This window comes from Heterocephalus glaber, unplaced genomic scaffold, assembly GCF_053883595.1.
Source record: "Heterocephalus glaber isolate CG9 unplaced genomic scaffold, H.glaber_assembly_v1.0 deba00001600, whole genome shotgun sequence".
Classification (NCBI taxonomy): Eukaryota; Metazoa; Chordata; class Mammalia; order Rodentia; family Bathyergidae; genus Heterocephalus; species Heterocephalus glaber.
This window is the reverse complement of record NW_028258372.1, coordinates 27,510,017-27,533,593: the sequence shown is the minus strand read 5'-3', so window position 1 is coordinate 27,533,593 and position 23,577 is coordinate 27,510,017. Positions and strand designations below refer to the sequence as shown.

At 31.8% G+C, this 23,577-nt stretch overlaps 1 protein-coding gene and 1 long non-coding RNA gene across 9 annotated transcripts in view; one reads left to right on the top strand and one right to left on the bottom strand.

The window, feature by feature from the left end:
* Positions 1-23,577, top strand: part of Brinp3 (BMP/retinoic acid inducible neural specific 3) — a 392,440-nt gene that overhangs the window by 330,311 nt on the left and 38,552 nt on the right. The window lies entirely within an intron of this gene.
* LOC106010909 (uncharacterized) overlaps positions 13,417-23,577 on the bottom strand; it is a 47,784-nt gene continuing 37,623 nt past the window's right edge. Inside the window, exon 7 of one of the 2 annotated variants that reach the window (XR_015444585.1) lies at positions 13,417-17,780. This is a non-coding gene — a long non-coding RNA (uncharacterized LOC106010909). The remainder of the gene's footprint in view (positions 17,781-23,577) is intronic. The other variant, XR_001184603.3, reaches the window with a different exon arrangement.

Here is a 23,577-nt window from a genome sequence, read left to right as displayed (position 1 = left end):
AACCCCATTTAAAAATAATTTGTTGCCATTTTTCATTGGTTTTTGGTATATTAAAAATTTGTGCATATATCTCCCAAATCTAATGAGACTATTTTCCTTAACTCTTCAATAAAAAGAATTGCAGGAAGTCAACCTTCATAATCACTCATCTGTCCCTAAGTCATTCAGCCCCATAGATTTGTATAATCTACTATTTGTCAACAGAGCTGCATATTCTGAACATTTCAAGTAAATGGGATCATAGATTTTGTGTCTTTTTGTGACTGGCATCTTTTATTAGCACAGGCTCTCAGGGGTATCCATGCTCTAGTATCAATAGTATGCACCTGTCACATTTTGTTTATCTATTCATAATTTGATGGACATTTGTGTTGCTTCACTTTAAACTATTATGAATACTTTAAATGTTTAATGTTCATATAAGCATCCATGTAATCTTTTTATAGGCACATGTGTTTTCATTGTACTGAAAAGGACAATTATACTGAGGTATGAGGTAATTGTACACTATTTAACATCTTTTAGGATACACCTATGTTTTCCAACATGGCTTCAGCATTCTATATTTGCACCACTCATTAATGATTGCTCTAATTACTTATCTTCACCAATATTTGTTATTGTCTGTCTTTTTGATTAGAGCCATCTATGTGGTTGTGAGCCAGTGATGTGGTTTTGATGTCCATTTTCCTAATTACTGTAAATGTTGAACTTCTTTTCATGTGCTTATTTTTTGACAAATGTCTATTCAAATATTTTACCTACTATTGTTTTTATTATTGAGTTGAAAAAGCACTTTATGCATCTCGAATATCAGCCCCTTATCAGTTACTTATGTGATATACAAATATTTTCTTCCATTTTCTGGGATAGAATTTCATTTTTCTGATTAGTCTTTGAAATACATATATCAAAGATATATATATATATTTATATCTGACATCTCACATATCAATGTCATTAAACACATATTTTATTAATTTTCTTGATATTCTTCAAGAATTTTCAATTGTTATCTATGTTTTTAAAATTCATTTTATTTTCCTACTCTAGTCATCATTATTTATTTTTTTTTGTTGTAGCATAGTATGATTTATTTTTCCTAATTTTTTTCAGAGTGAATACTTAGGTTATTGAATTGAAAATGTCATCCTTTTGAATACAGGAATTCATAGTAATAAATAGTCCACTAATTAAATACTGCTTTCAGTTTTGCTATTTTATGAATCTCATAAGCTTTCTAATTCGCTCCCCAAATATGATATTATAATAAGTGTATCTGCACAATCCCTGGGAACAAGCTCAACAACAACAACAAAAAAACGTGACTAGAGATAAATGGGTATTTGAGTAAAATGAATTCTGTGCTTTATATTTGTGGACTAAAAAGTGTAAAAACGATCGAAATAGATTATTGTACCCAAAATAGAAAATACAAAAAAATAAAGCAAATTAGGAAGCAAATTGATAAATCTAGTTATAAATCTGTTCACTTTAAAGTTCTATTGAACAAATATAACCAGAGCTGGAAGTATACATACATATATAAAATATATCAGTATTTATCTATCTGATATATTTTATATATTATATACAATGTTTTATAATATATAAATGTATTTATACATTATATATTTATATTATATTTATTATATATTATATGCTGGTATGTATAGTATATAGCCATGATGGTGAACCTTCAGGAGGTTTCAGTGGTTACAAACTGTGGCACATGTGGACTGTGGTCAACACTGGCATATACTATATGTATGTCATCAAGTATATATAGACGCTTTTGAAGCACTTCAAAAGGACAGGTGGGAGGATAGTCATCAGTACACACACATCAGTGAAGCCCAAATACCATGCCATAGTAAATGGATAGACATTGCTGTGATAAGGGAGGTGAATGCAGAAACACAAACTTCAAATTCGCAGACAGTAGAGTAATACAGATCCTAGCAGCCACATTAAATTTTAATATAACTAAATAAACTTTAAGTTCAAAATACAAATATGCTGTAAATGTGCAGAATTTGTAAGGGAAATATTAGAACCTACAGCCCAATACCAGTTGGCTATATACAAAAGAAATAGTGGGATAAGATAAATATATATTATTTGGAGCAGAATTCAATACAGTACAGATAATTTTTTCTTTTCCAAGGTTTCTGAAATAAATAAATCAAAGTTTGCCACGGGGTTTTCTTGACTTTTTAAAATTTAGCATAATTCCTTTGTTAACTATCTTTCATCACACAGAAAGACACAAGGCATGCCTCTCGTCACATGAAGGGTTTTGTTAAATTTGGATTTTTTGTCATCTTCTTTTACTACCAATATGAGATTTTGCTCCTATTTTCTTTTGTTGTTTTTTTCTAGTCTTAATAGAACAATATAAAATGACAATAAAGGGCCAGGGATTTAGCTCAGTGGTTCCGGTGCCTGCCTCGGAAGCGCAAGGTCCAAGTTCGATCCCCGGTACCAACAAAAAAGAAAACAAAAAATACTCACTACAGCCTATTAGTAGAGTGCAAACAGAACCTTAGATACTTGGGGAGGGGTGTTTTCAGAAGTTTTTGACAGAGGAAATAGTTCAGCAATACCAATAATTCACTTTAATTATAAATTTTATTTTTTCATCCTGATTTATGGACTTTTTCTCAATATCTCTCTTAAAATTTTCTAATATTTTAAATTATTGAAAACTAAGCAAAAACAACAAAATGAGATTTGCAAAGCACATCTTCATTAATAAGATGAACTCCTCACACATGTTAAAGTGGTAGATGTGTTAAAGTTGAAGTCACTCTTTATAGTGTATAGATCAGCCTTTTTGATAAAGCATAACACTCAGTTTAAGAACATCACATTTGTTCTCAGGAATTCACGTGGTAGCATTTTTTTTTTTTTTTTTTTTTTTGAGACAGGGTGTGACTATGCAGTTCAGGCTGCCCTTGAACTCACTAAGTAGCCAAAATTAGCCTCAAACTCACTGCAATCCTCCTGTCTCAGCCTCTTAAGTGCTGCGATTACTGGCATGCACCACCATGCCCTCCATGAAATACTAATTTTTTACTTGACTAAACTCTGAAGCTTGTGGTAATATGATTTTCTGTAAGCAGTCAACTTTTGTTGCTACTCTAAAATTTTTCACATAAATAACCATAATACCTAATTACTGTTCAATAATTATAGGAAGTATTGATAATGACTGTATATATTTCTTTAAGGTTATCTCTATTATTCTGTGTTGTTATTCATAGAGAGCAAGAAGTCATATAAATATGACATTGTGGTATGGTTGTCAAAGCTTTAACAGCTGTCAAGAAGGCAATGAAGCCTTGATTTTCAGTATTTCTCAATTTTGGCACTGTAATTAGTTCCACCATGGTCAATTTCAATTTATCAGTATGGCAGCACTAAATAGAGTTGTTCAACGTGTGCACAAATGGCTTACCAATTGCTAGTAAACAATTTGCAATTGATTACAATATTTTATGATGTTATGTCTTCTTCGTTAACAAGGGAAACTAAGATGTGGTAAACCGAACTCATTTCTCTAATGTCACAGATGAAATGAATTTAGCTAATGCAGTTACGTCACTCATTCCCTATACACACACTAGCACAGGTGTTAACACATGGACCAGTGGACCAAAAATCTGGCCCACAACCCATTTTTGCGTCAATTTTTAAGACTAGGTATTTACATTTCAGTAATCCAACAAAATAATATTTTTGATCCATGAAAATCATGTAAGCTTCACAGTTCAGCGTATGGAGATAAAGGAGCCTCTGCTATACATGTCCATTTTGTTCAACCACTCCATGCCTAAGCCAGAAGCTTAACATACAGAATGACCACGTAGTCCTTTGATCCCGCAAATTTTCTTTTTTTCATTTCAAAACGTCAACAGCTTCTCTACTGTAATACGTTTGTGAATATTTTAATTCATGTATTATTGAAGCTTTTTACATTACAAATACACTTTTGCTAAAGACAAAATAGTCTTACTTCACTTCTATCCAGATGGAGATTTTTAGCAACCAAATTGTTTGAATCCTGAATACTGATATCAATGAAGTAATACTGAATAATTTAGTAACAATTTTCTCTCCCTCTCCTTTTTGTTTTTGTATTATATGTGAATACATACGCATATATGTAGTCATCTATACATACTTGTATATATTTTAACATAATATCTGTAGAAGTTACTTAAAATCCTGTATTTCAAAATAAGTTTAATTAAAAGCTTTTTCAAACTGACTTATAAACGCAGAATTGAATTATTTTATAAACAATTTTATTTTATTTGTTGTATTTCTCCTTCTCTCCTTGACCTTTAATCATAGTACACTTCAAAAGGATGTTATGATTATGGCCTAAGAGGAAGAACAAAAAATAATTACCTCTTGGGAAGATCAAGTTGAAAGAATTATAATGGCTTGGGTGGAAGAGAATAAACCTGAGGTTGACATTAACCACAGTTTATGGAAGGATCATCCGCCCACTGGAAGCTCTGAAGAAAAGGGACCAGGAGAGTGACTCATGCTGATCAGCAGATCTCTTACTACAGAAACTCAAACCATTAATTAAAGAGTATAGCAAAGGAGAAATTGTAGGAAAGAGGAAGGCAGAACTTTTGGAGAAAGAGAAGGAGGTGAAGGGAAAGAGGAAGAGTGAAGGCTAAGAGGAAAATAATCAATACAAATATATATATATATATATATATATATATATTCCACAAAACAAATGTAACTGTTATGATTGAAAAATATACTAATATAAATTATTGACCAATCCAAATAATTTTATAGTAAATATAAATATAGGTATGCATGTATACATGGATAAGAAATATATACATATTCATGTCTACAGGTACTATAATAAAAGCTAAAGCTGAGAGATGTTTAAATATGTTTTTATTCATTAATGTAGTTTAAATAATAATAGCAAGATAAATACTTGTTATCACATATTACATTTAAAATTAAATTATTTTTATTCATTAGTTTTCTATTCTGCTTATGATAGTTAAATTTTCCTGATTCTTCATGAAATCATTGTAACTGTAGCTTCTACTATCATACAGATTTGTTGATGGGGAAGTATTATAAAAACCTTTTCAGATAACTGTTCATATTATTTATTGATACCATAACAAAATTCAGCAGATATTAGATGTACTATGGAGTACAAACCCTACAATTAACTTTTGAAATCAGTTACACTAAATTCTTTGGTATTTCTTGTGTTTTGAATGGATCTTATATTTACACAAGAAAAATTACAATAGTTATTTGGAAAATATTTGTTCACTTAATGATTAAAATCTTCCAATTGATGACATATCATTGTATAACAATAAAAGATATTATTCTTCAGTATTATCACTGCATATCTGAGAAGTCTTTATATTTTAAGATGCAGTCAGTCTCATAGGATTAAATATAATTTTCTAAATCTTAATTCTTTTCACTTGAAAGCCGGAATTTTGTCAATGGCATTAAATATGTCAGTTATTTTTTCTTAAGGTTATTGCTTCATTTATTTCAGTTTCAATAGCATATCTGTATATTCAAGTTTGAGAAACCATACTATCAAACTGTATCAGGCAAACAGGTGGTCAGTAAAATAGTGACTATTTCAGCTGAAGTAAAGTAAAAAGCTATGCACATGTTTTTCTTCAAGGAAAACTCTTACAGTTCAGTGTTCAGCACAGATACTTTATTCATACTGCTCTGTTTGGACAAATAGCTTGTACTAAAGATGGAGATATACTAAACTTTTCCCCAACTACTTCATCAAGAACATTCTTAAATGATGTAACTTTCGCTTTGTTTTACATGTACTGTAGTTTGGTGCCACTGTAGTGGTTTGTAATAGCCTCCAGGAGTACTTTACCTACCATTGTTTTTGGAACAATTGGTAAATATATTAATGCAACACAGATGTAAATTATGTCTTGGAATTTCTATGAGAGTTGGTTTTTTTGACTCGCTTTCCCAACTGGATTGTATTCTTCCTCAGTTCGCACGGACCTATCTATACCTAAGGTTACATAGATTACTCCTTGAGAATGATGCTTTAGATCAATTTCATCTCCTCAAAAGGATTTAGTAAAATAGATGACAAATCTTTTTTCCTTTACTTTCTCTCTTCTTTTAATCAAATAACCCTGATTTTTCTCAGCACAAGTTTCATACCTGTAACCCTCCTTTATATCTAGGTTAGGCACATTGCTTATTCTTATCAAATGTGTGTAAATAGGAGGAACGCATGAAACTTTTAAATTGGGCCTTTAAAGGAAGGAAAATACAGTGGCACCTCAGTTCACAAACTTAATTTGTTCCACGATGCGGGGGGACAAGGCCAAAGTCATATTTGTCCCCTGAAGCAGAGTTTGCCAATGGAAGCAAATTTTTGCTGAATGCTTCTGTTTGGGAACCAAATTGTTAGAAGACAGAAACGTTCATGAGCCAAGGTATTACCATATATATTATCTCTCTTCTCTATTTTTCCTGCTGGTATTAAAAATTATTACATGATAAAACTTGTTAGGATCATTAGAGAACGATTTCTGTGAAGCCTTCATATTAGTCCGGATTGCTTATGGCGGTACATTGATTTCAGGAAGGGATAAGATTCCTATTGTTACAGTCACTATTATTTCACTTGTATCATTACAGCCACACTTGAATTTGAGCTAATAAAGGGACCATACAGAATAGTCTCTAAACCCTTTAATATAACAGATCCTCTGGTTTAATTAAAAGTGTCATTTATATATTAATACAAGAGACTTTTGTTGAAACCAATTTTATATGAAACTGTATGAAAAAGTTAGGATATTAATTTTCTTTATTTTAAAAACGCATTTTTTTTAGAACCAACCACTCCATGATTCACATGCATAGTATAAGTAATAATTAAGCAGTGAATTTAAAGGCTTTACTGTTTAGATATCTTCAACTAGTTACTGAGAAATTTAAAGTACACAGCAATAATGCAGTACTCAGTGTATGGAAAGTTCTTAAATGATTACTTTCTATTTCCCAAACAGAAAACTTCATTTTGTATGTCTAGGCAATTTCTCATATACTATTGAAATTTCTCCAAAATGTTTTATATGTTTAATACCCAAAATAAAATGTTATAAAGATAATGACATACATGATGTACAAAACATGTTGGTAGTTTAGTAAGACTATCTTAAAGGGTGGATTCTAATTAAAATGAACCAGGAGAACAGAAAAAGAAAAAAAGTAACTAGTGATTATAGTCTATAGTCTATCCTTGGTCAGAGAGCACCTTTCAATAAATTTCTAAGTGGGCAAATTTTTCTTTTCATTCATGTCACTTCACACAAAATTCTTGGTGAAGCTGACATTTCAACACGCATGGATCTAAATGATCCTTAGCTTTTCATTATAATTGTCCTACTATGTCTGACCTTACACTCAGAAATCTTTTAATGAACTTTTATTTCATTAGATCTTAAACAGCCATAATCTGTTATTTACAAAATATTATCTATGAAATTATATGTAAAAGGTGAAAGGTATATATGATCTGAAGAGAAACCAGAGTATTGAAATTATTTGTAACATGAATATATTTTTTGTTAGTTACCATCAGATTCACTTATATCTATCTGTCTATCAATCATCTATCTGGGTATCAATCTACCTATAGTTTTTTTTGGTACCCGGGATCGAACTCGGGACCTTGTGCTTGCAAGGCAGGCGCCAGAACCACTGAGCTAAATCCCTGGCCCTATAGTTGGTTTTTTGAGAAAGGATCTTGCTATGTTTTCCTGGCTGGACTTGAATTCACTGTGTAGCCCAGGATGTCCTCGAATTCATGGTGATCCTCCTGCCTCAGTCTCCTGAGTGCTGATATTATAGGCATGCACCACTACACCTGGCTAATAATAAAATAATTCAAAACTTTCTGGGATTATAATGTGTTTCTTCTCATCTTCAAATTTTTTCTCAGTGATAATAAAGAATGTAGAGCAGCCAAAGATTTTGCCACCTTTACATTCTGTCCAGTGAATGCTGTCTGCAACCCAGAATACAAACAAGAAAATGTCCAGCCCATATCCAGGAGAGGCACATTTTTAGGTAGCTGAATTTGATAATATAATAGACTAAAAGGCATTAGTCTTTTTTTTTTAAGTTTGTGGCCTGATGCATTTGTGTGTGTGTGTGTGTGTGTGTGGTTTCTACATGTAATAGTGCCAAATGATATGTCATTATTTCTTGGAAGGTAAGAGAAAATCTTGCAGTTTTATCTCATTCTCTCATTAATCATAACAATTCTACTATTGGAGAGAAGTAAATCAAGAGCAAAGGGAGTTGTCTTGAGCATAAACATATTCCAAATAAAAGAGGATTGTTCTTTTTGTTTTCCACTTGGTTAACTGTGCAAATGTCAGTTCAGCGGCTCACACTATGTCTTCTTCACAATAAGAACAGTCTTCAAAGAATGATTAAGAAGGTCACTCTGGAATACTATTTTTTTCATGGTTAAGTCAGTAAAATAGTCAGCTAAATGATGGATTTGGGAACAGAGAGTTTACAGACAGATCGACCTATCACAACATTTATGTTAATTTACTTGAATGAAAACAAGTCTTTATTGAAGAAAAAACTTAGAAATAAACTCTGTAATGTTAAGATTATCAAATCTCCCTTCTCCAGCATATTGGAAGTAAGAAACTTGTTTGAACAACCAGAATTAGTGTGTTTTTCTTTCACAGTATCCATAGGTTCCTGCACATGAGGGTTTTGTTACCAGTTCTCATTTTCTCTGCACTAAAGAATTGATGATAACTCTTCATTATATGCTGCTAAGTGACTTGGAAGGTATTATTGTTTGTTTTCAAAATGAGTATCTAAATCCATACATTTTTGAAAAGGAGTCATGGCTAAACAAATTTGAAGACTCATGATTACATAAACCCTTCTTGGAGCATGTCAAATACTGTACTCTATTGTTTTAGAATTGGAAAAGGCAGTTATATTTATTTGAACAAGACATTTACAGAACAAATGTTCTTGCTTCCAGAAGGCCTTGTTAACTTCCCAAAGAGTACACATTGCAAACTAGTGTCACATCATCTTTTTCATCCAATCTTCAATAATTCTCTAAGTGTCTTCAGTTATAATATAGCCACATTAATCAAACTAAGACAGTTGCTAATTACCTTTAGCTGGATGTGAGTTTTAAAAGACCCTTGCTTTCTCAGCAACTTTAGTTGTGTCCTACTGCTGGATACCAATCTTTGCAAATTATTCTTTTATTGATTCTCATATGAACCCAGACTTCACACTACTTTATCCCAGGGAAGCTATAACACAATATGTTTCTGCAAATTAAAGCTGATTCCTTATTTAAACAAATTTTCTCACATTTTTTAGAAACTGAATCTTCTAGGTTTTTGTTGTATTCTTTTCAGAGATGGATGGTAGCTTAAGTGCAATTTTTGTTTTGAGAGTTAGTTCATACATGAAATTATATGTCAGAAAATGTGATGGAGTACAAGGTTATAAACAAATTATTTGTTGATATCATTTTATCCATCAAAAATTTCTACATAGCCATAATTATGAACTTATAGAGTATACAACTGAGGACATTAATTTTTCTTTAAATCTTATAGTATTATTGATATTAAAAGTTTTTTAAAAAATGAACTTTCAATATTTAAATATAGTTAAGTTAGAGCTGAGTTTCAATCAGTAATTCTATTTGAATCACTTCTAAATAACTTTATTTATGTTTTGGAAGAAACCTATTAAATCACCAAATAAATAGGAAGCTGAGTATCATTTTCTATTCTGATGATGTATAACTTCATTATCTCAGAACAGAATCCCATTTTATATAACAGAAGTATAAAATTATCCACGAACTTTTCTCCTGAACACTACTCCTTAAAATATTGTGCCAAAGGAAAACTCCATGATATTGAATATTGATTGATAAATTTGAGTAGAATTTTAAAATATCTTGCTCATCAAAAATGTAAGAATATATTCATAAAAGAGTAATAATTCAAAATAGTTTCTCCTATGCTATGAAATACTATCCTTATGTCAGCTTTCATAGAAAATATATTAGCATCTTCAATGTGTGTAGATAAAATTAGTTATATTAAAACTGTCACTAGTTTAATAAACAACATCTTTCCTGAACTTCTTCCCATTCTCAAAGTATTAATAAGAAACAATCTGATGATATACTAAAGGTTAGAAAATAAATATTTCAAATAGCACATTTTTCTATTCAAACATAGTCAATTCAGTATGGAAAGATCTTGAGTAGGATTTACACTTAATCTAATGCTTATTTTCATAGAATGATTAAGACACAAGTGTGGAATCTATAGTCTTCCTAGCATGTTTATAATCTTCATATAGAAGATGAAAGACATCATTATGTCCTCACAGATACATGTATTTCTGTGACAGACATATATATATATATATATATACTAAGTCATTAAAATAATATAAAACTGAAATCAATTGATGTTCCTTGAGTCTTAAACCAAGATGTCATTTTCTCAAGGCAAATGGCTTTGTGAATCAAGGAGGTAAAAACAAAATAATACCGAGATATATACTGCCACAAAGCCTGAATACTGAAAAAAAACCTCTTTGAAATACTCCAATTAAGGCAGCTGCTACAAGTTATAAAGCGAATGAATACATTTCAAAAAATCAATGCCAATTGAAATAAAAATCCTCTATCTCACAATCTAGATGTACTTCAGACAGCAACAAATAGAATACCACAAAAGAACATTGATGTGACCAAAAAACACAGGAGAAAATGAAGGTCAGTTTGTTGTGGTTGTTCTATTAAACCCAGCAGGAAGACTTCTTGTAGGTTTCTCAAAGGAAACAAAGAAGATCAAGTCTGTGGTAATATTTTTTATTGAGTTGAAATAAAATTAGTTCATAAAAGCAGGAAAGTTAGCTATAAACAAATCTAAAAACAAAATAGTAAGAACACAAAGAAAGCTTATCAATAGGAAGCATTACACATTCATAAATGTGTGTATCTTCAATTATATACTTAAAATAAAAGAATTTTATGGGATTATGATCTAAATACATGATTTTTTCTTAGATGATTTCTTCTAAATTACCTTGGACAAAATTATATCACTACTTGAAGTTGTTTAATCAATATGCAAGAATGAACAGTTTTTGTGAAAAATATCCCACAGATCACAAACAGAAAGATAGGCAAAGCGGGCCAATTCAAACTTTATCACACCAAGTGAAATATCTACCTAAGAGCCAAATAGGTCGTTTGGTGCAATCATCAATGTGCAGAGCCACAGGCATACCATGGTAAAAGATGATTCTTTGAATTGAATGCCCTAATGAGAAATGGCAGGATTGGTTAGTTCACTGGCTAACATGTATTTAGCAAAAACTATGTATCAAAAAATGTTTCAAGTGCTTCACTTGCTTGTCTTCATTTAGTGGAATGTTACAAGGTAGATAGTATGTCCTATTATTCATATTTAGAATTGAGGACACTTAAGTTTAAATTTTAAAGAACTTGTCCCAAATTAATCAGGGAGTGGTGGTAGTTTGGATTAAACTTCAGGGAATCTGGCCAGCAAGCTTGGGTTCTTGTCTATGCACCATGATATTTTCCAAGTTCACCCTGTTTGATAGAGAAGGGCTGTAAGCTCCACCTAAACCTTCACCTCTAAGAAATATGAGAGGCTATTGAATCCATGAACAGGCACTGAGTCATGGAATAAATCAGACAGAAAAGTGAGGAGGTATAAATAAGATTACTAAATTTAAATCTAAAACAAATGGAGCAGACGATTGCAGAAAATTGAATTGATTTATCAAAAGAAGCTGATCCAGTAGTTCAAATAAAGAATGGGGGGTATAATTTACCAAAAATGTAAGAGTCATGAAAGGCACGGGGGAGAGAAAAAATAATATGTATAATAGAATTGCCAAAAAAAGAAAATTGGTTTCTGAAAGAGACAGAAACAGACAGTGACACACAGACAAAATGATGGAGAGACAGAAAGCAATATTCTTGGAAGACTTGAGCCCAAAGGGAAACAAAAATGACCAACAAGACTGACTAATTATTGAACAAAATTATATTGTGCAATGATTTCTGAATTAATGTCAATCATTTTAAATGAGCATTTCATTTCTTCCTCATTCATCAAGGAGCTTAAAAATTTGGCACATTTTAAGACCTCACTTAATGTTTCTATGGGAAAAGGGAACAGACATCTCACATGTCTGTTTTCAGAGTTGACAACTACAAATGACATGCAAATAGAAGGGAGACTATGAGAGCAAATCAAGGATAGAGGACTGGAGGAAGGGAGGGTAAGAGAGGATAATGGGGAGTGGATAGACCAGGCATGTTATGTTCATATATTCATGGTGTCACAATTAAACCCATCATTCTGTATTACCAATATGCACTGATAAGACTTATAAAGGTAATATTGTCATTGAATAGTACCCACCAAAATCATATTATATTATGATTAAAACATATTAATTTAATATGATTATATCATATTAAATTAATACTTAAATATTCATCTAATAAAGAACATTAATAAAGAAAATTTAATCTGGAATAATAAGCAAGGAAAAGTAGTATTATTTTAAAGAGGGAAAGTTACAGTAACCCAGCATCATCAAATATTAAAATCTCTTGTAAGGCAATTAAATAACATTCTAGGAGATTCCTGGCTGCACTGCTGAGTAACCACTGGAATTTATATTTCTTTATCTTGGTTTCCTATTTGTAGAGTGTGAATAATAAGAGTACTTACCTTACAGGATTATTATGACAACTAAACTGTATATGGAAAATCTTAGTCATTATTAAAATTCAAAGATATATCTTTTATATGAATATTGCTATTGTTAATGAATGATGCCATAGTAATTGAAATAGTGTAGAAAATCTTACAAACTGTAGAAATAGACTTCAGTGTATATAACTATTTGTTTTGTGATTGTAGAATTCAAATGAGCTACGCACTATGAAGAACAGAGTACACAAATACTCCAACAGTGGTTAAAATCCAGATATCGAAAAAGATTTTTTAAAGTAGAGTTTTAAGCCATTTTCTTCTATCACAACCTAGTAGAGTAACATGGTATAGTGAAATTTTTAAAGTACAATTTTCAAAAGTAAAATTCTTACCTGATTGGAAATGAAAAGCTCTGCCTTAGTTAATTCTTAAACCAAAGAAAATCTGAAGGGAAATTTCAAATTCTAAAGAAAACAATTCAAAGGAGATTATTTAATAGAAGTACCTCAGAGAACACTAAAAATTCTAAAATTGAACTAAAATTTGTAATATTAAATGCCTTAATTCTTAAAGAAGAGAAAATAAAGAAATTACTTAGAAATTTCAACTATTTATTCTTTCATTCAACCAATAAATATTTAATGCCATTTATAGGTGAAGAAGGTGCATCGGCTTAATATATACAAATTATATGTGATGTATTGGAGTAATACTTGGAGTAATTGTCTCAGTAAGTCAAGAAGACAAGCAAAATATGTATTAGTTTAGAAAGTGGTGAATGCTATGGCAAAAAAAATAGAAAGAAGATAGGGAATATCAGGAGTTCTAGGTATACAGTTTTTTATTTTTAATTAACTTTCGACTTATAAGAACAAAACAAATTTCTTAATAGTGGGGCAACATTAACATATTATGTTCTGTTACATGTATATATTGTATAAAGTTTAAGTCAGGTTAAACATACACATTTCCTCAAACATTTATCATTTCTTTATGGGAAAAAAATCCCAAATCTTTCCTTTTAGCTTTTTGAAATGTACAGCACATTATTGTTCTACCCAAACACACCCGTGCCTCAGCACACCAGAACATCTCATTTCTGAGCCACCTCAGTGCCAATCCATCAGCCTTTCCCCACACCACCTCCTCTCTCCTCTCCCTCTGCTGATCACCAGGCTCTTTTCAACTTCTACGTTATCAGCTTTTTAAGATCAAGTGACAATTGGTTACTTGTCTTTCTGTACTTGCTTTATTTTGCTCAACATAATGATTTCCAGTTCTATCCATGTTCTCACAAATGATAAGATTCATTATTTTTTATTGGTGAGTAAGATTCCATTATTATAGGTACCCCATTTTCTTTATTCATTTACTAGTTGATGGACATAAAGGTTTTTTCCATTTCTTGGCTATTGTGAATAATGTTGCAGTAAATGTGGGAGTGCGCATGTCTCTGACATAGTGATTCTGTTTCCATTAGATATATATCAGTAGTGGTTGACTGGATCCTATGTAGATACAGTCTTAATTGAAATTATCAGCAAAGTCCTGAAGGAAGTGAGGGTGCAATCAGCTATATATCCATTTGGGGAAATAATTACAGGCAGAGTGGAAAGCCTGTTAAAAGCCCTAGGTATAATTGAACCTAGTTCTCAAGAAATAGACTCCTCATGAATTGTATTGTAGTAAGAAATGTGGTCAGCTTATTAATTAGGAGTGTTCAACAAATTATAGGAATAAATGACAAATACTCATTTTGAAAAGTATCCAGATGAGATATACCAACAGGTTAGATTTTTTTCTAATAGTTAAGTGGTCAGAAATGTTATTTACATTTTTTGCAGGCTAAAGAAAACTATGCAAGGCAACTTGTGTTGACAACCCAATATAATTTGAAAATGAAAAATAATGCAAAATGTCATTTAAAAATAAATATAAATATGATTGGAAAATAAAATGACCACATAGAGGCAAGGCCATAGGATATTTCATGACAAATATTTTAGGGCACCTGCAATCTTGATGTACCACATAGCACACAGTAGCATGACACTGCACACTCAGAGTAGCAAGATTGTTATTTTTTAAAAAAAGGAATAATTCACACTGATCTCTCCTGGAATATACTTAACACATTTTCATGGTACTTCTGCTAGTGAATTATTTCACGGGTCTTGAGTGTCTCTTTTAGCATCCATCTAACAAATAGAATTTTTCTCCCTAAAACTCCTTTACTCATTTTGTTGGACATGAACAACCAACAAGAAAGACAGGAATCATGCTCCTTGCATGAATTTGTGAGGCAGAAAGACCACTTGATCAAAGGTATTACTTTCCTTCTTGATGCTTGATTAAAATGATTTGACATCGTTGGTGGTATACCACAGTACTGATACTCAGCTAGAGACAGGATACAGCGGCATAGCAGCACCCTATGTTCTGATATTCTGAGTGTTCATTTTGATGGGTTGGTTTCCATGCTATACTATTCATTCATTAAATACTTTCAAATTTTACTCTAGCATGTCATATAAAGGTGCAACGACTATTCCAGTGTTAGGATATTGCTTTTTGAAGCAGTCCTTTGGAACATTCTTCTACTATTTCCATATACATAAAGGTACTGATTCCTTGTCTTTCTTCAATATTCCTTGGGAAAATGCAAAAACTATATTCTCATTGTAAGCTCCAGTCTTGAGCACTGAACAGCATCATGGGTAAAAGAGTTACCCAACAGTATCACATTTTCCTTCCCTCCCCTGATCTATTTTCTCTATAGTATGGTCTGTTTTGTCTTAACCAAGTTGAATTACATGGACATGGCCAGTGGAACAGGCAACCTTACAATGCTAGAGGTAGCTTGTCTGCCATGAGGATGAGTCTTACACTATTAGATTTACCCACCAAAACTACTATCCTATATTAGCCTGAAACTTTGGAAAGATAACCAAATGAGCCTATAGGTTCCCTGTCTTTTATCTTCTTCTAAACCTTTGTCCATTTCTATAGATTTAAAGTAATTTATTTTATTGAAATCTTCCTGGGGTGGGGCTCAGTTGTAGAGCTTTTGCCTACTATGCATTAGGCCCTGGGTTCATCACCAGCACAGGAAAAAAACCAAAACAAAACAACGAAGCCCAGTAGAAAGTTTCTTGTAAATCAGTTTTATTTTTCTCCCATTTAGAAAAAAAAAGGGCATCTCCCTGCCAGCCTTCATGTAACTTTACATAAACACAGACTGAGGTTGAAGCAAATCTGACTGGTTTTCAATTATCTTATTTCTAAATAGAATTTGTCTCTGATCGAAATGTAGCAGTGCAAATATTGTGATTTCTAGGATGTGACATTTTCAACAATCTAAAATTACAATACTTTGTAAATGGAAATACTGCTACAAAAAAAATAGCATGCTACAAACAGAATGATATATTTTGTTTCCAAAGACTATGGATATAGGAAAACAATGGGAAAATAGTAATAATGACAGTGGGATATTTCATACCAAATGCAGGGAGTAAATTCGTTCCTGAAAATAGCAAGCTATCCTGGAGTAAATGCTGTAGTAGCAAATGCCACCCGTGAGTGTTTTGTGGGCAAATGTGAAATGGGTTAAATAGGAAAGGGGTTAGCAAACCTCTTTCCTTTATTTTTCTTTACTCACATGACACAGACTATTCAAGAAAAAATTCTAAAGTCTTGAAAAGCAAAAATAAAATTTACTCCTGGTTTATGAGAAAACTTTTTTGTGATAACAATTATTCAGGCTTATTCCAGGGTCTTTAATCTCAGGTTCCTTAGTCCAGAAAGGTCATTTTTTCTTTATAGAATTCATTCATGAAACATAAAGTGAAGTTTTTGACATTTAGATTAAATTGTCTTAAAAGTACTTTAGTCCCATATTTTAAAATTTTGCATTTAGAATTAACATTTTCCTAAGTATAAAACTATTTTTGAAAGGCTTTGCCTTCGGTTCTATTAAAATACAAACAAAATTGCACTCAAATTAAACATTCAAGGTCACTCACCACTTTTGTCACATGGCAACTTCTGTTAAAACAAAGATCAACACATATATATTAACATAGAATTAGTAAGAAAAAAAATAGAACAAACCCCTATCATTTTTCCAATGTTAAATATGTAAAAAAAGTTTTAAAATAGCACTGTTTTAGATCCAGCCACATCTAAATTCTTACATTTTCCAATTTTTGAATAGAATGGCACTGAAATTTCCTTTTACTATAGCTGATTATGTTAAAATATTACTTGAAGCGCTTCTTGACCTTCTATTTATGATGTTCTGTAAAATGTTGGCTCAAACACTTTGTGCAGTTTTATTGAGCTGTTTTCTTATTATTAGGTGTAGTATTTCTTTGCATATTTCCATTTAAGTATTTTCTCAGACAAAAGAATTATAAATTTTGTGTTCTAGAGGATGACTTGCTATTTCATTTCCTTAATGATGTATTTTGAAGAGATCTTTTTAATTCTGTTGAAGTCTTAAGTTATAAATCTTTTTCTTCTGTAGGTAATGTATTCAAATCCTAAGAAATCTTTACCAATTACATACTTGAGTTTGTCCTATATTTTCTTCTGAGAAAAATCTCTTTATATTTTGATATTCCTTTCTACATGGCTCTTGTTCTTGTATTTCATACTTTCATTCATATTTTTAATAAATGATATCTTACTCTATCCTCACATGAACTCTCTGAGATGTATAAATCAGGATTTATTATTCAACTTCACAGGAAAGTGAAGATTAAAATATTAAGTGATATTTTAGTAGTTGTTCAGTTAGTAAGTTATGGAAGTAAGTCTCGAATTTACTCCATTGTGTATTTTCCTTGCCACTGCACTGCTGACAGATGTATCCAAACATGGGGTCTCAGTGAAGAAGTATGTATTCAAATCTCAGGCATAAAATCATCTTCATTTCTGTCAAAATAGCCAAGAGATACAGGGATTTAGAATATATGAAGAAAATGGAATTTTCCCCATTATGTGAGCACTATCAAATCTATAAAAATATATCAATATTTTAGTGGCAAAATTTGCACAGAACAACAGATCAATTGGCATTAGATATTTTCATCAGTAAAATAAATTGGATGCAGTCTGTAAGAGTTGTTACAGAAAAGCAGGAATTATTTAAAGAAACACGACATTAAAATGCTAAATGGGGGTGATTTTTTCAAGAATATTTATAAGAGAGTCAGTGTATCATTCTGCACCTGTTATTAAGAGGAGCTACAACTGCTCATGCTCTAAATTGAATTGGCTTCAAAGATCTTAAAACATAGCCTCTCTGTAAGTTTTTGGTCTCTTGTGAATGGAGATTTGTCTTTTGCAAGGGAGGAGTGGCTGACTATTGGGACATTCTCCGCAGGCAGCACCTGTGAAACTTGGCAGACTTAAGTATCTTAAGCTGCTGGTATGAATAGGTTTATATTGTGTGTGTAAAGAGGCCTCCACCAGTACTTGCTGATGAATGAAACCATGGAATGTTAATTTTGGTAGCCTTGAATTCTGTGACTAGTTCAATGTTTAAGGGTTGTTTTTGAAATGTCATCTACTTCATCTCACCAAGTTTGAAAACATATCCTCTGGCTATAATTTCAGCATTTTATTTTATAAAAGTGGTGCTGATGTTAAGAAAGTGTCAAAATTACATCTTGTCTCAGATTTCTGACTTAGTGAATGAAATTACTTAACATTAACTTTATGATTTAGGTAGAATCAATAGCAATAGCATAAATGTAAATTCTCTGGGTGACACTTTTTAATACAGTGATCAGGTAAATAGGCATTCTGTATAATTTAGTTTTTTATGGAGATAACCCCATTTGCCAATAATAAATATATAATACTTATGATAGCATAACATATACACATGAATTTTCTGTTTTTGTCTTTATGAAACTTTTTAGACTAACAATACAAGTATAGTTGAAAGGAAGATCAAAATGGCTTTGAAGATTAGTGAACATGTCTGTATAGGGTTACTTTCAACACACATAATATTGAAAGAAAGTGTCATTCCCCCCAACTCAAAAAAAGGACTATGGCAATGTAAAACCAAATTTAAAAATTCACATTACTCCATCTTAGTGATTATTTTCTCTAAAATATATTTAGCCTGTTTTCTCTTCTTATTTGCTGGGATTTAGTTGAAATGTTATCTCCTTTCCTGAAAGCTTTTCTAAATTCCTTTTCCTTTCAAAAAAATTTAGGAACTGTCTTTCTGAATTCTATATTCCTCAATTAGGACTTAATGCATATTTTTGTTTATATGTCTCTCTTTCCCTCTTTCTGTCTTTCTGTCTGTTGTTGTCTCTTTTCTGTCTTTCTCTCTTTTGCAACAGATATCCCCTCAGAGACAAAGTTTGTGTTTTGTTCACTATGCTAGCACTTTGATTTAACATAATTAACATCTAATACTTAATTAATAGATACATTATAGAATATATCTATTTATATATTATATATATATGACAAAGTGTGTGTGACATAAAAAGTTGCCTGAAGATAACCCACTTTTTAAATTTATGACATATGCAATATAGCCTCAAACCTGAATTACATGGACTCCCTCAGCAATAAATTAGCAGTTTTTCTCATTTTCTTCAGTGATTTAAAAGTGTTTATTCTATCCTTCCTTCACCCTTCCCAGCTTCCCTACTACTTTACTAGTAGGAGCTCTAGTATGATTTTCTTCTCAGAAAAAAGAAATGTAACATTTAAATTATACAATATAATGATAAAAAAGAAATGTAACAAGACATGATCCATATGATTTTGAAAGTTATTCCTCAGATGTGAAAAAATAACAATTTTTTCCGAAATATTGTAGCTTGACCTTGATCCATTTATTTGTATTTCAGGAAGTTAGTCTAAACTCTAAGTTACATTTGTTCTCAATCTAAAACTCAAATATAGTCTGTATCACCACTGCATTAGCTATAAAATACCTCCGTAGGATTTTCTCTCCTTCCTCATAGGCTGATTCTAGATCCAGCATGGATTTTGTAAGTGCCACTCAGTCGTAAGTGATCTGTTGGTGGAACTCCAGCTGTGTTGCTCAGACCCTGTGGAGGGGCTGCCCCTACTGAAGTCTGTCTAGAATCAGACTTCAGGACACAGCTGCACAAGCCACACTGCATCTTCCTGATGTTTACATTCGAGTCACTGCGATCCTTTGCCTTTCACACTATAGACTTAAGGAAGGGCTTGGCTTTTCTGTCAGTCTTTCTGAGGCCCATCTGTCTCTGTTGTTCCTTTCGTGGCAAAGCTACATAGAGCCTCAGTTGGGCTGCTGACTCCCTTTTTCACTGAAGCTTAAACGTGAAAGGGGTTCCCTTCTCAAGCACTACCACCTACAACTATGTTTAATACAAGGGACAAAGCACAAAGCCCAACAATCATCTAAGCGTTCTGGATTTCGTGATGACTCTCTGATCTGCCATGGCCTGCCAAATGGCTTTCTGAATCACATCTGTATCCTTTTAGTTCTTGTTTCACACTGAGAAGGTGATTTGGAAAATTGGAATTAAATAATTCAATGCTTTTTCTTTTTATGCGGTAACTTCTTCACCTCAAATATGTGTTATGCATATTTAGCTGTCTGCATGTACTAGGAGAAAGATTCTCAATATTAATGAAGAAATTATTATTCAATCAATGAAAAACTTTCCTTAAATTCTATAAAGCCAGATTGCATTATTTGTAATGTAGAAAATAAGAAGAAAGTGATGGTGGTTTTGTTTCACAGAAAATACAATGTGCTTAGCATATAGTACATAATAAATTTAACAAATATTCATTTCTTCCTTTAACTTTAGAGTAACTCCCTCTTCCTTATTAGTCTATCATCTAATATTTGGGACACTGTAGCAAGGCTTTCAGTCCCATGTTGCTATCTTCTTCCATCAGTCTTAAAATTATAGCAGCACAGTTTGTAATAGTTAAAGCTTGGAAACAGCCCAAGTGCCCATCAACTGGAAACTGCATAAAGAAGATGTGGTATTTTTTATAAAATGGAGTACTACTCAGCCATAAAGAATGAGAAACTAGAGTCATTTATAGCTAAATGGAAGCATATTGAGATCATACTTTTAAGTAAAATAAAAAGGACACACGTGTAAATACCAAATAGTTTCTCTACTGTGAGAAACTGAAAGTGTAAATAAGGATTAAAATGATTAAAATGAATAATTGATAATCTGAAATAGGAAGAAAAGGTCCAAAGGTGTAGGGGTAGTGGGAGAGGAAGGAGAAAGGGAAGAAGGGAAAGAAAAATTATGAGAAAAGAAAAAAAAATGGAAATGAAATCTGTGTAAATACGGAAGGGTGGAGGGGGTGAAGGGCATGCAGGTAATGGGGAAAAAAATAAGAACCAAGATACATCATGCACAGATACAACCACCCAGTGATAAATGTAAACGTATTGTATACCTAAAATGTACCCATAAAAGAATTAAAAAATAATGGATGGAAAATTGCCAGATCAAAGGGCTTATCATTTCTTGTCACCCAGAAGATAATTGCTTTAAAAGTCCCTTCTATAGCCTTTGGAAACTCTCTTCTCTTGGTTTCTATGATGCCACACCCTGACCTTCTTCCTCTTCCTGTGACCACACTGCATTCATTCCACAAAATTCTTGCAATACTTTGTTTCTCTTGCTCTGTCTCCCTCTTCCTCTCCTTCCCTTTTCTCCCCCACCCCTTTATACTTTCATTTCTTCTAGTTCCAAGCCTTGCGCTCTCATCTCAGAAAATGTCCATATATTAATTGGGATACATCTCTCTGCCTCCAGTCTCAGGTCAGATCAATTTCCTCTCCACACAGCTGTCAGAGTAATTCTTTGTTCAAAAATGGAAACCTGATTACGTGATATTCTTATATACTATCCTCTCATATAGAGCTCCTAATAGCTTAGTAGGAAGAAAGCATATTTAAAATTTCACTCCTGCCTTTTTTCCCTGCAGTTCCATCAGTTGAGGCTGGTAATTACAAACAAAAGCTTTTTTATTGCCTAGAAAGATTCAAATTGTGTTTCTCATCATTCATTGTATGAAGGGTAATGAACACATAGCTATATTACACCTCATTTTATTTATCGCTCATTTTAGGAAAAGTCATAGCCTCCCATCCAGATATTGTAAGAATTAGAGATACCTAAATTTGAATGGATAATATAATGAACCCATCTTTAAGAATGTCATATAAGTTTAACTTATTGGAAGATAATTTAGTTAAATAAGTTTTCGATTTCAAGTATTTAACAAATGTCTCCCATATACCATGCACAATTATTTGTGATCGGGTCACCTTAGACATTCTTTTTTCACAGCTCTTCTAGTTTTAAACTTATAGCTCTTCTAGTTTTAAATTTACTTCCTATAGTTGTTTTGAACAGTCTCTTTAAAAATTTATTAAAAATTGTGCCAAAAATAATTATTCTTCTATATAACAAGACTCATGTGGACTATATGAAAAATGTATGTGGAGATGAAGAAAGTGAATAAGATGAAAAATATAAATATATTAAAATTGTAAGTTTCTGTTAATTTAAATTTCATCTGATAAAGATAAAAGCATTATTTTAAAGAGTTAAACATTTTGATGAATAAAATATTCACAGAGGGAAGCAAAGAAAGAAGTTTAGCAAAATAATGTAGAAATGTATTAGATTAAAAATTGCAACTGGTAAATTGCAAATAGAGATAGCAAAGAAGGGATTCATATGACATGGATGGAGTTGACTGAAATTGACAGCTGAATATATTTATCTAAAATGATGAAGACTTTGTGAAGTAATGTTTGTTAGATGCTTGTTAGACCTCTAAATACTAAGTCAATTTTTAAAAATATTCTCCAAGTGAAATATATAATGTAATTGTATGTTTTAAACAAAAGGTAAATAGAAATGCAAAAGATGAGAGCAACGTAAATTTTTGGAGATTTTAGATAAAAATTCTACCCTAGTATGATTTCACTGTATTATACTCTATCTTGGAATATTTTCAATCATTAAAAAGATGGCTGTGGAATGAATAACTGTTCACTGTGCATACACAAACGTTAGTCTTATCCTTTTTCTGTACTTGTTTTTTACTACATTTAATGGCAAGATCTTTTTTTAACAAGAAGTTGGATACTATATTACTGTATGTATTATTTTTTTTAAGTATAACGTCATTTTTATTGTGTTGTATCTTGCCTTTCCCATATATTGTAAAGATCTCACAACATTCAAAGGATATGATGAATATAAACAACTTAGAATCAATTACTTATTAATTATTTATACACAATGTTTATTTATTTACAATTTATAATCTTTTTTCAAGTCATGCTTTAAGATGAATGCATTGATCCTCTAGTTTAGCCAGGGGCTATAACTTAAAAACATAATCATGTGTAAGTATCCATGATCATTTATTAAATGCAAATGTATGATAATTGGCATTATTACAATCGTCATGGAACATGAAGTATATAAATGAGATCATATACTTTCATTTCTGCCCATTTGCTCTGGAGTAAAATCAAAGTCCCCCATCTAGCCCACTTGATTATTTGACCTTGGTCCATTTCTAGAGCCTTCTCCAAATGTCTTTCTCACCCTACTGCTGTCAACACTGAACAAGCCATCATATCTTCCTAAAATTACAATTATAGCTGGGGAACAACAACTCAATAACATGAGTCTCCTCCAGCCCACCTCTCCAT